Source organism: Ceratotherium simum, chromosome 35, assembly GCF_057802395.1.
Source record: "Ceratotherium simum simum isolate JZ-2026a chromosome 35, ASM5780239v1, whole genome shotgun sequence".
NCBI classification, from domain to species: Eukaryota; Metazoa; Chordata; class Mammalia; order Perissodactyla; family Rhinocerotidae; genus Ceratotherium; species Ceratotherium simum.
This window is the reverse complement of record NC_141934.1, coordinates 4,964,673-4,979,571: the sequence shown is the minus strand read 5'-3', so window position 1 is coordinate 4,979,571 and position 14,899 is coordinate 4,964,673. Positions and strand designations below refer to the sequence as shown.

Here is a 14,899-nt window from a genome sequence, read left to right as displayed (position 1 = left end):
GGCAGTTTCCTTCCACTCCCCAGGGCCCAATGTCGGGTGGCACGGCAAGATTGACCAATGGAGCCCTAAACCTCCTGCCATAGATAGAGATAACAGCTGGTCTGCTGCCAGAAGGTCTGGGAGCCCCACGATATTCTAATCACAGTCAGGAAGAGTACAGTCTTTCGCACAGACTTTCCTTTAAAAACTCCACTCCTAAGGCCTCAGGAGGACTGTGGGTCTTGGAGCCCAAGCCCACCGCAGCCTCATTTTGCTGGCAAAATTAAACCATTTTTATTTTCCTGAATCCCTTCTCATTGTGTTCATTGATTCGGCTATGGTGACAGGGTCCCTGGTTTTTCCAGCCACAGTGGGGTCAGCTGATCCTCAGTCTCACCCCTGAGCCTACGATTAAACTTAAAATAGAGGATATGGAACTGGATTTCTTAATTGACAGTGGTGTGATATTCTCTACTACTCCTTCAGAGGATTTATCTCTACCTGTCACCTCTGATTCTACTCAAGCTGTTGGAGTCTCTAGGCAACCTGTTTCATGGCCCATATCTCAGCCCACTCCAGTATCTTTAGGCCCCTTGACACTCATCCTGCCTTTCTAGTCTCCCACTGTTCACAAGCAAACCATTTTGGCGGAAGTTTGTTTTGTAAATTTAACGCCACTAGAAATTGTAATGAGAAAGATGTTTCATCTCCCTGCCTTCAGACAAAATCCCAAATCTCCTACTTTCCTTGCTGGAAACTCATCCTGATTTTAATTCTTCTGAAGATGACAAGTCTTTAAAAGATGTCGCAATTTGTCTTCGGGCTACACATACAAATGTGGTAGGATTGTTAGTGTAGAACACTTGCACTTAGAAAAAGAATGAATCTTGCCCATCAGTAGCCCCATAACCACTCTCCAGAGATGCAGAGCAAGGAACTGAATGTATACCAGACTCCCTTCTGCAACAGGGTGCACTAGTTTTGACTTCCTCACCTTGTAGTTCTCCATTCTTGCCAGTGAAAAAAGAAGGCAAGTGGGACTCAGAGGGGAACCAAATCTATCGATTCGTACAAGACCTCAGGCCATAATGTCTTGTGTATTCCTCAGCATCCTTGGTCCCTGATCCAGCTGTCATCCTGACCTCAGTTCCTGCAGGTGCAGCCTGGGTGACAGGAGCTGACCTTTGCTCAGCTTTCTTTTCAACCCTTTGCACCCCAAGTCACAGGTTCTTTATGCATTTACGTTTAAATGGAGGCAATTCACATGGACTCCCCTACCTCAGGGATGCTGTGAGTCCCCCTCAATATTTTCCCAAATCCTTACAGCCGACTTGGATTCTGTAGACTTTACTCAGGCTCTACTCCTGTTCAATATGAGGATGACCTTCTACTCTATGATCAAACTCATCAGGTAGCCCTTACAGACTCCCTCGTTCTCCTGAAGGCACGAGCTGCTCGAGGCCATAAACCCTCCGATCTACACTTTAGTGGGTGCAAATGACTGGTACCTCCTCAGGACATGAGCTGTCCCAAGGCATTCAAAAGCTGACCCCAAACACCTTGAGTCCATTTTGTCCATCTTTCTCTCCAAAATGAAAAAAACAGCTGTGTAAATTTCTAGGGGCAGCTGGTTACTGCCCCAATGGATTCCTAATTCTGCAGCCCTTGCTAAACCTCTGTGTGCTGTTCTCCCAGATATCACCCCAGAGCCTGTTGCCTGGCCTTCAGAGCCATTACACACCTCTGAAGCCTTAAAATTAGCTTTGTCCACACCCCTGGTTCTCAGCTTACCTGATTTTGACAAACCTTTTCATCTATACTGCCATGGAAATAATGGAATTGCTGCAGGCATTCTAGGACAGTCTTTGCCTATCAGATACATCCTGTAGCATATTTCCCATGCCAACTAGACCCTGTGGCATCAGGCATGTCCCCATGCTTATGTGCAGCAGTCACACCTGCCACACTGACTGACAAAGCCAGTACTCTAACGTTAGGCTCTCCCATTCATCTCTATGTGCCCCATGCTCTGTCCGCTATTTTGCAAGTTCACAGGGCACCACAGCTCTCTACAGGGTGACAGACCACCTATGAGCATGCTCTTTGAACTAACCCTCCCACATCTTACATCCTTGTAACACTTTGAATCAGCCTCCTTATGACCCCTCCATGCTGAGGGAGAGCCCCACTCCATCCCACTGTTTGCCCTGAAGCTACAGAAATGGTCTCAAAGCCACGAAAGGGTCTCTCAGACATCCCTTTAGAGACTCCAGACTTACTTCTTTATTGTGATGGCTCCTGAGAGTGGAATTTCCAGGGAATCATAATTACTGGTTGTGCCACAGTTTCCCCGCATGAAACAACTGAAGCTTGTTCTTTGTCCACTGTAAGATCAGCCCAAGCTGCTGGAGTCATAGCTCCTTCTAGAGCTAAAGGGAAACTGCCACTCTTTACACTGACTCCAGGTACACTTTTGGAGTCTGCCATGCTGTTGGCACAATTTGGAAATCCTGTGGATTCTGAACTTCCGCAGGAACTCCTATTGCTAGCAGACGCTAATTGCTGCCCCAATACAAACTATTCACCTCCCTTCTCAAATTGCCACTTCTCCATCCGATTTCTAAACCTGCCTTAATCCCTGACTGATATTATTAATTATCAGGCAAATGTGCCAGAATCAGAAAAAGACAATTGGAAGCAAAAGGGCACCAAACAGTGATCACGTGGATTAGACACAGGACCAAATGGACTTCCTGCAGCTCCTTTTCCTTTGGCTTTTTGGCTTGCACTTATCTCCCCCTAAATGGGACATATGCGCAGACAAGGGAAAATTAAGGAAGTAAAACACAATTGGTTTTGCCCTGGCATCCACAAAATTCCTGACCCAACTGTTTCCCAGTGCACTGCTTGCCAAACTCACTGAATTTCTGGGAGAAATCAGTGTACCCAGGAAGTCCTCCCAGGCCCACACTGCCCTTTGTGGCACTCCAAATGGAGTTTATAGACCTGCCCCCACCTTTAGGCTATTCTCACTGCTTGGTTATGGTCTGCATGGTTAGTGGATGCACTGAATGCTATCCAGCTAGACTTGCAGACGCCACAACAGTGGTAAAGAAATTAATGACTGAAGTTATTCCTTGTTTTGGCATTCCTTTATGGATCAAATAAGACAAAGGAGCTCATTTTACAGCAGATAAACCACTTGCTTGCAGAAACTCTGGGATACTCATTAAAATTTCATACCCCATATCGCCCTCTATCATCAGGGCAAGTGGAATGTAAAAATCTAGACATCAAGAGGACTTTAGGAGAGGTCTGTCAAGAAACTGAATTTAAGTGGGCAGAAGCTCCTCCTTGACCCTTATAAAGATCCAGAATACTCCAAATAGGAGACATAGATTGACTCCTTTTGAAATAGTTTTTGGATGCCTGATACCTACTGGCATCTCTACACCTTCCATTCCTGGATTAAGTGAATATTATGGAAACTTAAGTGAACAATTTGATGCTATGACTAGCCATAGACAAAAATTAACAAGTCTACTTGTAGCATATGGTAAACAGGGAAAAGAAGCATGGCCCCCACCTTGTGACACGCTTTGCCATCCCTTTGGACCAGGAGATTGGGTGCACATCCAGGTCTTTAGAAGAAAAAATGCACTGTCACCTCACTGAGGAAAACCTGATGAAGTCCTACTGACCACCTACACTGCCATCAAAATAAAGGAAAAGTCTCCCTGGATCCATGCAAGCCACACCAAAATAGACCCAGAACATTACCCACAAGACAACTGGGAGACAGTCCCCACAGGTGACCTTAAACTAAGGATTTCCAGGGCCAATTTCCAGATCAGAGAATCAGCCAGACTCACAGAGTAAATTGGTTTTTCCCAAGATCATGGATCAAGAAATCTTGCTTTCACCTATTTTCCCCCTTGCTTTTAAAACTCCCTAAACACACACACACACACACACCCCTTTCCTATTAACAAATATATATATTTCTCTTCACCATTTATTAGAAAGCTGACTGGAGAGTGCTGGTCTCTATCTGTCCTACCACCCCTCTCTAAGTTTCCACTACGGGCTCTTTTCCCATCTGTGTCCTTCTCAACAAGTCTCTTTCTCAACCCTCTCTTTCTCAACAGGTCGAACACAGTCCAAACATCCCCTATGCCAGTTTACCAAACCATGGCCAAGCTAACTAATCAATCTTGCTGTTGGTTATGTCAAGAGATAGAGAGCACAAAAGAACCTGAACTAGTCTCTGTTCCTGCTGATGTGAACACCTGGTGGACTAAGTACGGAAGGTGGGTGAACGACAGGATATGGTATCCACGACAGGGAAAACATCGCTCTGCTTCTCCTTCTGGTGAGTCTCTTGGGCCTCAGAAAACCTCTAGAGAAGCTCAAGGACTGTCCCTTGCCCAGATAAAGACAATAGGTGAAAATTGTTCCCTTTGCATTGAAAGTAAACATGACACTGGACCTTTCCTGGGTGACATTCCAGGACAATATTGCAATCAAACTCTGTGGTTTGATTCCACAGGTGGATCTTCAAACCTCTCAGGGAAATTATAAGTGACTCTAACACTCCTCCCTTCGGCACAAACATTTGCCAAATCACCAAATGTTCTGGATGGCTTATGAGCCACCCTTGTACAACTTGGAGTATTGCAGCTGCCAGCATGGTAAAGCTGCCCAAAACCACAAACTATATACAGGTGGATCCAAACTCTGGACTCACTTGGTCAGGTGACTGGACCAGGCCTTACAGCTGCCAAATCAGACTGCAGGCCTCCTGTACCAGCTATTCCACAATGTGTTCTGCTCTTTCAGATTGACAGGAATGTGTGGAAAATGGAGCTGTTTAGGCACTAACAGTACCAGTGGCAAAGGTCATGGAATACTCCAGACCCTGGGAACTACAGGTTCCACGCTAACCTTGTCTGTAAACCACACTGGTCTTTTTATTTTGTGTGGCAACAAAGTATAGAAAGGGTTCCTACCTAATGGGTCAGGATTATGTGGACTTGGATACCTGGAAACTTCTGTCACCAGACACTCCACCCTAAATGCCAGCCACATTGCAACCTTGGGTTCCTTTCTTCATAAGATTGTGCCACATAAACGACACAGTTGAGAATCGTAGAGAATCCACTTGTGTATCACAACTCCAAGTTCTTTTCAGCATCGAGAGCTTTATTCTCTATCTTTGGAAATTATGAATTGGAAAAGGCGATCTTAAATCTCTCCATGATAATGGAACAAGAGTTCAACACTACTCTGGTGGATCAGAATTGGCCACCCCAAAATGTGTCTGTTTGACTTGATTATTTTTAAAGACAAAAGGCTGTGAAAGAAGCTTTAACCTCCCCCTTAACTACCTAAAAGAATTTAAGATAGAAGGCCTATCCCCAGGACAAGCCGTCACCATAGATAACTGTGGTTATAATAGACTAGGAGGATCCTTGTTAAGCCCAATTTTATCAAAGTTCTCTCTCCCTCCCTCTTTCTTTCATCACACTGTCTATAGATGGCCCAGCAAACATTTGTTATAAAATGTTTGCTTTTCCATCTCTATGTAAATTGCCCTCGTCCCCTTTGAAGTCCCAAACCACTACCCCCAACATCCTCCTTTCTCTTTAGCTGAAGATGGTATTTAAGGTGGTGGCTTCTGCCATTTTGGTGAGTTACTCAGTTTTGCTGGGTTTCTCCCATGTATAATAAACTTTGATTTTCTCCTGTTATTCTCTCTCATGTCACTTTAATTCTTAGACCAGGCAGAAGGACCTAGAGGGTAGAGTAACAGTTCTTCCTCCCCTATACCACCAAGCAAACCTTGAAAATACTCCAGTCAGAGGTGAACAGCTTAGCCTTTGTGGGCCTCAAACATCGATGTGCTCTGGACACACTGACTGCCCAGCAAGGAGCAGCTTGTGCAGTCATCAGTGGAAAATGCTGCTTTTATGTGAACCAAACAGGGCAAGTAGTATCTAACTCACATCTACTTAAAGAGAAGATTAATATTTTCCATCAGATGAGGGAAGCCCACCCATTTTATTGCACTGACTCATGCCCAGGACTGGGGAACTGGTTTAATGGGGTGTGAGGAGATGTGCTCTGATCCCTTCCTTTCTGCTTGTTCATCCTCATTCAAATCTATCTTCTTTTCTCCCTTTGTAGATTTCTGACCACTCAGCTACTAACTCCTTTTCTCTCTCCAGAGTCACCAGGTCAGCTTTTAATAAGTAAAACAACAGGGAACTTTCAACAGAGGGAACTGATGGGTTCAGGACAGGCTGCCCCAAGATGTGCCACTCTGGTATGAGGACTATTTTGAGCTGAAGATAATCAAGGCTCAGAAGACTCTGGAAGAACATTTGACCTTTCCCCAAACTTCCTTAAAGATTTTAAGAGAGAAGGACCTGTTCCAGGAACGAAATATTATCATAGATAATTCTAGGTGTGGTCGGCAGGAAGGCATCTAGCAGGGGCCATTTTATCAAAGGATCTCTTTCAGGTCCCATTGTCTATAGATGGGAAAATGCAAACATTTGTTTACCAAATATGAACTCTTTTCATCTTCCTGTAGGTTGCCTTCCCCCCCTTTGAAGTCTCAGAACTCTGTCTTCCTCTGCTTAGTCCAGAAGGACATAAATACCTCATTTTGCCTAACTGTCTTTGGAATTCTTCATGCTTATGTGAATTCCCCAAGTACACATATTAAACTCTGCTTGATTTTCTCCTGATAACCTGCCTTATATCATTTTTAATTCTCTGGCCAGCCATGAGAACCAGAAGGGGAAAAGGGGGTGGGAGGATTCTCCCTCTTCACCTACACCTTGCATTTGTAAAAAATGCAAAACCTGCAAATCACAATAAAATGCGATAGGCCTGTAAAACATGTTGTGACTTTGTTAAATTAACATTTGTTAAGTAGAAACCTGGGGGTATTGGATGGTGAGCCTCAGTTCAACAAAAGACCACACAGGAACTGAAATAGAGAAGTTTGTTACTCACAGGTCCTGGAGAAGGTCCGCAGCACACCTGGAGGGGCCACACTGGGAGGATCAGGCAGAGAGCAGGGCAGGACCTGGGGCATATGCCTTCATTGGCATCCACAGGTGGAGTGTTTTGGGGTTCCTAGGCTCAGTCAGGATTGGTCAATTCAAATGAAAAAGAGGTTTTGGTAAGCTTTGCAGGGTTCTTATCTAAAGGGTGCACAGGGGAAGGCCTTGGGATGTGGGAAGAATGCTTCTCACAGGGCAGTGGCGGAAGTCATATCAGGAACTTACTTGTGACTCTGCCGGTGGTTATCTAGGGTGTGCACACTTGGGAGTGGCTAGTGTCACTTCAAGGCCCCTGTAGGCTGCTTGGCCACACAAAATGGATGCTGAGGGAACAATGCTATGGAGTAGTTTAGCTAAACTCCCAACAAACTCTTAGAAGAAAACGTAGGAGTAAATCATCATGACTGTGGATTAGGCGATGGTTTCTGTCTTTGTTTCTTTTATTTTTTAGTTTTATTGAGGTAACATTGGTTTATAACATTGTATAGGTTTATAATTCAACATCTGTGTATACTACAGCGTGCTCACCCCCAAAATGTAGTTTCCATCCATCACCATAAAAGTGACTCCTTTGCCCATTTTGCCCTCCCCTCAATGGTTTCTTTAAATACGGCACCAAAGTTTCAAGCAAACTAAGAAAAATACAGACAAATTGGATTCCTCAAAATTAAAAATTTGTGTGCTTCAAAGGATATCATCACAAAAGTGAAAAGAGAATAATTCACAGAATGGGAAAAAATATTTGCAAATGATATATCTGATAAGGGGATTGTATCCAGAATATATAAAGAACACTTACAACAAACAATAAAAAGACAAATGGCCCAATTTAAAAATGGACAAAGGGGGCTGGCCCCGTGGTGTAGTGGTTAAGTTCGTGTGCTCCGCTTCAGAGACCCAGGGCTTGGGGGTTTGGATCCCGGGCGCGGACCTACACACCACTTGTTAAGCCTTTCTGTGGCAGTGTCCCCCATAAAAAATAGAGTAATATTGGCACAGATGTTAGCTCAGGGACAATCTACATTAAGCAAAAAGAGGAAGATTGACAACAGATGTTAGCTCAGGACGTCTCTTCCTTACCAAAAATAAAAAATAAATAAAAATGGATGAAGGATCTGAATAGACATTTCTCCAAAGAAGACATACAAATGTCCCATAAGCACATGGAAAGAGTCTTTTTTGTGTGTGTGAGGAAGATTAGCCTTGAGCTAACATCTGTCGCCAAACCTCCTCTTTTTGCTGAGGAAGATTGGTCCTGGGCTACCATCCGTGCCCATCTTCCTCCCCTTTCCATGGGACACTGCCACAGCATGGCTTGACAAGTAGTGCATCAGTGCGCACCCAGGATCCGAACCCGGGCTGCCACAGCGGAGCGTGTGCACTTAACCGTTATGCCACCGGGCCGGCCTGGAAAGATTCTTGATATCACTAGTCACTAGGGAAATTCAAATCAAAACCACAGTGCAATACACCCCCTAGGATGGCTACAGTCAAAAAGCCAGAGAAGAACAAGTATTGGAGATGATGTGGAGTGATTGGAACTCGCATACACTGCTGGTGAGAATGTAAGATGGTGCAGCTGTCTTGGAAAACCATTGGGCAGTTCCTTAAAATGTCAAACATGAAGTTACTGTATGATTCAGTCATTCTGCCCCTAGGTATACACCCAAGACATGAAAACATGTGTCCACACAAAAACTTGTACGTGAATTTTCATAGCAGCATTAGTGGTAATAGCCCAAAGTCAAAGCAATCGAAATGCCCCTCCACTCAAAATGGATAAATAAAGTGTGAAATATCCATACAATGGAATATTATTTGTCCATAAGAACGAAGTGGTGATACAACATATATGAATCCTGAGACCATAAGACTAAGTGAAAGGAGCCATTTACAAAAGACCACACATTGTATGATTTCATTGATATGAAATGTTCAGAATAAGCAAATCCATAGAGACAGAGAGTAGATTAGTGGTTTCCAGAGGATGGAGGGAGAGGTGAATGGGAAATGACTGCTAATGGGTACAGTGTTTCTTTTGGGGTGATGAAAATGTTCTGAAATTAGATAGTGGTGATGGTTGCACAATTCTGTGGATATACTACAACCCACTGAAGCGTACATTCTCAGTTGGTGAATATTATGGTATGTGAATAAAGGTGTTATCAAAATAAAAGATAAAGCACCAAACTGTTTCCAAGAGAGAACTCCAGGGGCAGGAAGGGCTGAGTGCCCGACAGAGATGCAGCCTGGTGAACAGAGGGACAGAGTAAGAAGTCAGGAGACCAGTGTTTCCCCCGAGCTGGCCCCTTGTGCATTACCTGACTGAGGCTGTGAATGTGAAACAAAACAGAGTCACTTGTGTCTAAGGGCTTTAAAATGGAGCTGGGAAGCCATGAAGGAAATGGGTCTCATGCACGTCCTCATCCAGCAGGACATGAACTTCTGAACTGAGTAATGTTGCAAGAAACCTGCAGCTCCTCACAGTGAGGGACTGTTGCCTCCCTCTAGCTGGCCTCAGCAATCAATTATTTTTAGCCAAGAGTAGTTTTCTGCCCCCAACTGAATTAACATTCTTTGTAATGCAAACCTCCCTTCTGCATCTTCAAAAGCCCCTGACTTTTACTCCCTAGCGTGACACTATTTGGGTTTCTACCTGAATCTGTGCTCCCCGAATTGCAATTCTCTGATCTCCAAATAAATGCCTCTCTGTCTCTCATTTTGGTTCTTATTTTTAGGTTAACAAGGACAAGGCATTACTCCCACCCACTCCTCTTAATCACTGAATCTACACACCACATGTGACCCAGACGTCCCTATGGCCTTCCTCCTCCTGCAGTTCCCCTTTCTGTTAGTATCCAAATGAGAGTGCTCATTCACTCCAGGTAGTCTAGGCCCTCCCCAGTTTCTGCCAGCTTTTTTGGGGGGAGGGGGGTGATGGGGCAAAAGGAATCTTACCTTTCTCCCAAGTCAGTCCTCATTGCTATCTTTTCCTCCACTTTTTTCTGTCTCCTGCAGCCTTGGTCCTCTCTGTCCCCATGCTGTCCCTCCCCCAGTCTGCCTAATTTAGCCCAAACTCTACCATTCAAAGCCCACCAGCATGTTCCCCACATTACCTCTCCACGATTATCCTCATTACACCTCACCATGAACTGGTTTCCCAGCCCTTCCTTCCTTTTGTCCTCCAGCCCTGGCAATGGCAGTCACGTCTGTCCCCACCTGCTCCAGCCCTCACCAGAGGTGCACCCTCCCCCAATTCCTGTAGCCTCTCTGCCCGAGACTGACTCTGGTTCCTTGTCCCCACTATGTTGGGTCTGCCTAGGAGAAGTCCCATATCTGGTTCTCCAAACACCACTCCCTGGAAGCCGCAGCTAGCTGCCCGACCCTTCTAACCCCCAGACCACACTCTCCGAAATCTGCCAGAGGAAGGGAGGAGTGGGTAGCTGAAGAGTTGGTCCCACTGAATTCATGGGGGGTGTGGTGCTGTTCAAACCCAGCCCACTTGACCTGCCACTGAGAACATTACCCCGTGCCTCCACTGGCCTAGCCATGGTAGGCAGGGTAAGAAATATACACTTTGTATCTATGTTTTTTTAATTTTTACTTTATATTTATTACTATACAAATACATAATTTATATTTGTAAATTATTATATATAATTTATAGTTATGTACTTATATTCTCTATATTTAACTCCTTTTTAGTGCTGCCTTCTCTATGAGAATTCCAGCTCATTCAGGTTGTGCTTAGAAGAGCCAGGAGAAGGGGCTCTATTCCTCTGTAGGGTCAACACAGACTCTCCCATGGACCAGCCACAGGAATGCGGTGGGGGGTATTTGGTGGGGGTAAACTGAGGGCAGCAGTCACCCTTCCAGGAACCTTGGAAATTCTGTGTGTCCTTTCACCAGGACGTGTGTGGGCGGTAATTCTTTGTCCTCCTGCAATGACCACTTCTGGGGTCTCCTGCCCCCATCCTCCCCCTGCTGCCATATGCTCCCCCTAGACGTCCAGTCCAACCTGTATCTGTTGCCAGCTGGCTTCTGCCCACCCAGGAAAGCCAAACTCCTTGGTCTAGCTGTGGTCACACCAGCCCAGCCCAGAGCCACCAGTGTCACCCTCTTCACCACCGTCCTCGTGCCCGGCTAAATCTCACAACTCCACTGAGCCCACCCTGCCCTCTCCACCCTTCCGTCTCTGCTGCTTGGAAACCTCGCGATACTTTCTTTAAGACCTGCTCACAAGTCCTAAGTCTCTAGGGAGGTGAAAGTACCCACCACCCCCACCCCCACCACCCCCATCCCCGCCCCTTCTCGAGCTTCTCAGCCACTTTCTTCTGGGGACCCATCACGTGGTCCGCACCACGTGCTCTTGCAGGAGTCCGGTTGCACGTCTGCCCCTGACAGACCCAGGGCTTAAAACTGTTACTGCACAGAATTGGGGTTCTCTGCCCGATGCACATAAACAAGCCAATTAATTACGGCATCAGCCTTTGAGGGGAGAAATCAGCTTTTATTCTGTGAGATAGATCTGCAGGGAGACAGGGCATGTGCCCTCAGATCTGTCTCTCTGGTTCAGGATTTGGGGTTATTTAAGAGGTTAGAGAGAACAAGCTGACATGGGAAACACTGGTGGGGCAGGTTTTGATTGGTGGGCTTCAAAAATTTATGGTGAGGTTTTAAACATTTATGACAGGTTTCTAATCATTTATGATGAGGAGGGGAAGGAATTTTAACGCCGGATCTTCCTGAATGAGGGACCCCTCACTCCTGATTGGAGTCCGATATTCAAGTTCCGGTCGTGTCCCGGTCCTTGGGTTCCTGGGGAGGCGGATCTTTAGTTCCGAGGTTGTTTCAGGTCACGATCTCTTCCTGTATGCCTCCTCTGCCTAGGTGACGTTGCAGTTTTTCTGGAGGACAGTTCTTAATCACTCTGTTGATAAGAGATGGGGCAGTTGAACGGTCCCTGAGGTCCTGCGGTTACAAAGCTTCTCCCCAGCCCAGGACACTGACCTCAGTGCCAGTACGAGGCCGCTGACGGAACAGCCCGCACAGGCGTTTGCTCAGCTGACGTCGGCAAGGCCTTTCACAGGGACCAGCCCTGTCCCTTCCACACCCTGCGCGGCTGGTGGTGAGACCGCACTTCACAGACGGACACGTGGGGCTCAGGCGGGGAGAGCTATGGCAGCGTGGCCTCCCCGCTCATCAGGGGCTCCCTCCTGCCCCGCGGCCGCCCCTCCACAGTCGCTCAGGCCGTCAGCCGCGCAGCCTCCCGCCGACGCCGCACCAGACCTTCAGCCGCTGCACTGCCGCCGCCATCACTTCCCGCCCAAAGTGAAGACCAATCAAGAGAGCAATTTTGCCGGTCAAGAAAATGGCCAATCGCGATTGGATGCCGGCCGGGGCCCGCCCCTGTTGGAGCCAATGGCAGTCGCGCAGGCGGCCAGCCAATCAGGATGCGGCGAGCGCACAGGCTGGAGCGTGGCGTTTGACCGAGAGGAGGTGGGAGGGCGGCGTGCAGCCTGATGGCGATCCCCGGGATTGTGCGGGCGGCGGGGTTGGGGCGGCTGGGCGCGGGGAGCGGGCGGTGGACGACAGGCCCGGGTTGGGGGTCAGCGGGGCGCAAGGGTGTTGCCTCTGACCGGCAACCCAGGGTCGTGTCCACACCCTGCGGGTCAGGGGTGGGCGCCAGGCACAGTGCTCAAGTGTGGTCACCCTCTGCCCTCGCCCTTCCAGACTCTTCCTTCCCGAAGCAACACCAGGTGTTGCACTTGAACTCTCTCCTGTGTGTCTCTGCTGTGCTGTGGGCTCAGGAGGGCACTTAAAAAAATCGGCAATATTTACAACGTCTTGAGGTAAGAATGATCGGAAACGGTATATGCAGAAAAATCTTGCTTTCTCCGTTAGATACTTTTCTTTTTTTTCTGGTTTATGCTTATAATTTTTTTAAAGCAAAACCAAACAAACAGGAATAGATGTGCTTATATCCCCTCTTTCTTGCACCAAAGGTAGCAGACAGTACACACTCTTGCACCTGTTTTTTGATTGTATGAAGAGTCCAGCTCCCTCCGTCTCAGCATACAAGGATCTGCATTGTCCTTTACCCCGCACAGTGATCCAGAGTGTGGCTGTAGGTTGTTCAGCCTGTTCCGTATCCCTGGAGACTGGGATGTTTTCCGGTCTTTACACATAAAGCTGCAATGAGTGATCTGTGCCTGTGCCGTTTCTTGCTGGTGTAGGTGTGTAGGCGATGCCGGAAGTGGACGGCTGTGAGTCTGTAGATATTGTCAGTTTCCCTTCCTCAGCAATATATGAGAATGCCTGTTTCCCCACAGCAGGGTGGGCTTCTGCCTTTAATCTGTTCATTTTTATATCCTCAGCTCATAGATAGCTACTGGGTAATTGCTGAATCAATACATTAATAGTTTACACATCAATGGAACCCAACCAATGCCTCTGTCATTGTGCAGTTCTAAAACAAGTGGTGCCCAAGAGACAGCCTTATGTGCAGAAAGCCCAGAATGTCCCTGGGACGGGACTTTACATGGTCCAGGTCAAGGTTCACTTGCTCCCAGGTAGTGAGGCTGATGGCTAGTCATCTCAGCCTCAGTGTCCCCTCCTGACCATTCTAGTAGCTTCCAAACTTTACAAAAAGTGTGTAACTATATAATAACACACTAACCTCTGCATTCTCCTTTTGTACAAGTTGGTTTTGAGGCTTCTCTTATTGGTCATTGCACAGCATGAAATCAAGCTGCTCAGAAAAATGTTTTTTAGAGGTGAAGTATTCCAAATGTAAAGGAAAAGTGTCTTCTATTAACTGTCACGTAAAAGGAAACTTCAGGATTAGAAGAAGTTTGTGCATGTCATCATTTTTAGGAGCTGTTCTTTTTTTTAGCAAAGGCTTTGTCTTGAAAAAGAAAAACACCATGATTAATACTTTCAGAAGAGCTCTTCAGCCGTTGTTTGTTGGTATAATAGGGTCTTCTCAAGCTGAAATGCCTAAATATGATTTTAAGAGTTCATAGTACTTAGTTGAACCAACTAAATTGAGAAACTTCAGGTGAGGGGAGGTGGTGAGGAGTTGGTATGAATTTAACCTGAAAGAACTTACACTGATCTTCTCTGAGACAACGTTGACCTTTCCATGTACTTTCCCTTTGTTATAAGAGGGTTTGTGTCTCAAGATGAATTTAATGGAAATCCCAGCTGCAGAAATTTGGATTAAAATCCTCCTTTATGTATCAGAGCCTCATCACAAAGTTGAGAACCTTCTGGAGAATTTGTCCCTGCCTCGAAGGGTAATTTTTTTCCTGCTCAGTATTGCAGTTTGGTTGGAACCAGACTTAGCCTATCAGCTGTGAATTAGCCCCTTGTCTTTCACTTGTCAAGGACCAGGCCAGAAGCAGAGTTTCTAGGCTTCCAGACCATCACTCTTACGAGCTAGGGGATTACAGTGCTGGGTTAGGAAATCAGAAAGAACTTGAAGTAGTTTGAGATTTCTGAACTGTATTGTGATCATAATTACCTGATGGGAAAATAATACCCATGCTTAAAATCATCTGGATCCTGATGTGGCCATTTTGACTGCCCAGTTCATTTTTATTTTGGTTCTCTCTCCTTAAGTGAGCTCCAGTAGCAGGAAAGGAATTTGTCTGTTTCATCTATGTTGTTGAATTTGTTGGCACAGAGTCATTCATAATATTCCTTTACCCTTTCAATATCTTAGTATCGGTATTGACATCCTCTTTTCCATTCCTGATGTTGGTAATGTGTGTCTTCTCTCTCTCTGAATCAGTTTGGCTAGGGGTTTATCAATGTTATTGTTCAGCTCAAAGAACCAGGTTTTG

The 14,899-nt window shown here is 46.1% G+C and overlaps 2 pseudogenes across 1 annotated transcript in view; both read right to left on the bottom strand.

The window, feature by feature from the left end:
* The window catches only part of LOC101401299 (cationic amino acid transporter 4-like), a 29,896-nt pseudogene extending 22,765 nt beyond the window's left edge, over positions 1 to 7,131 (bottom strand). Inside the window, exon 1 of the transcript XR_015549935.1 lies at positions 7,003 to 7,131. The product of XR_015549935.1 is annotated as a cationic amino acid transporter 4-like (transcript). The remainder of the gene's footprint in view (positions 1 to 7,002) is intronic.
* The window catches only part of LOC147912425 (uncharacterized), a 176,540-nt pseudogene that overhangs the window by 39,082 nt on the left and 122,559 nt on the right, over positions 1 to 14,899 (bottom strand).